Here is an 885-nt window from a genome sequence, read left to right on the forward strand (position 1 = left end):
AATATCTTCTGCTTCTATTAGGTCCATGCCATTTCTGTCCTTTATTGAGCTCATCTTTGCATGAAATGTTCCTTTGGTATCTCTGATTTTCTTGAAGAGATTCCTAGTCTTTCCCATTCTGTTGTTTTCCTCTATTTCTTTGCATTGATTGCTGAAGAAGGCTTTCTTATTGCTTCTTGCTATTCTTTGGAACTCTGCATTCAGATGTTTATATCTTTCCTTTTCTCCTTTGCTTTTCGCCTATCTTCTTTTCACAGCTATTTGTAAGGCCTCTCCAGACAGCCATTTTAGTTTTTTGCATTTCTTTTCTATGGGAATGGTCTTGATCCCTGTCTCCTGTACAATGTCACGAACCTCATTCCATAGTTCATCAGGCACTCTATCTATCAGATCTAGGCCCTTAAATCTATTTCTCACTTCCACTGTATATTCAATCAATGGGATAATATTTATCTATAATAAGGAACACACTGTAGATTCATACAATATCATGGGTGAATTTAAAAGAACGTTATATCAGCTAAAAATAGCCAGAGACAAAATCATGCTATATGATTTTGTTTAAATGAAATCCTAAAAATGATAAAACTAATCTATAGAAACAGAAAGCAGATTAAGTGGTTGACCAAAACTAATGTACCCAGTGTTCTTGCCTGGAGAATCCCAGGGATGGGGGAGGCTGGGGGGCTGCTGTCTGTGGGGTCGCACAGAGTCGGACACAACTGAAGTGGCTTAGCAGCAGCAGCAGCAGCAGTATATTTAGGGGCTTTGCGGGTAATGGAAATGTTCTATTCCCTGATTTGGTGGTGAGTAGATAGGCACATAGATCTGAACTAAACATGTAGAATGAACTAACTAACACTTAGGATGAATGCATTTTATAGT

The sequence above is a fragment of the Bison bison genome, unplaced genomic scaffold, assembly GCF_000754665.1.
Source record: "Bison bison bison isolate TAMUID 2011002044 unplaced genomic scaffold, Bison_UMD1.0 scf7180017864037, whole genome shotgun sequence".
NCBI lineage: Eukaryota > Metazoa > Chordata > Mammalia > Artiodactyla > Bovidae > Bison > Bison bison.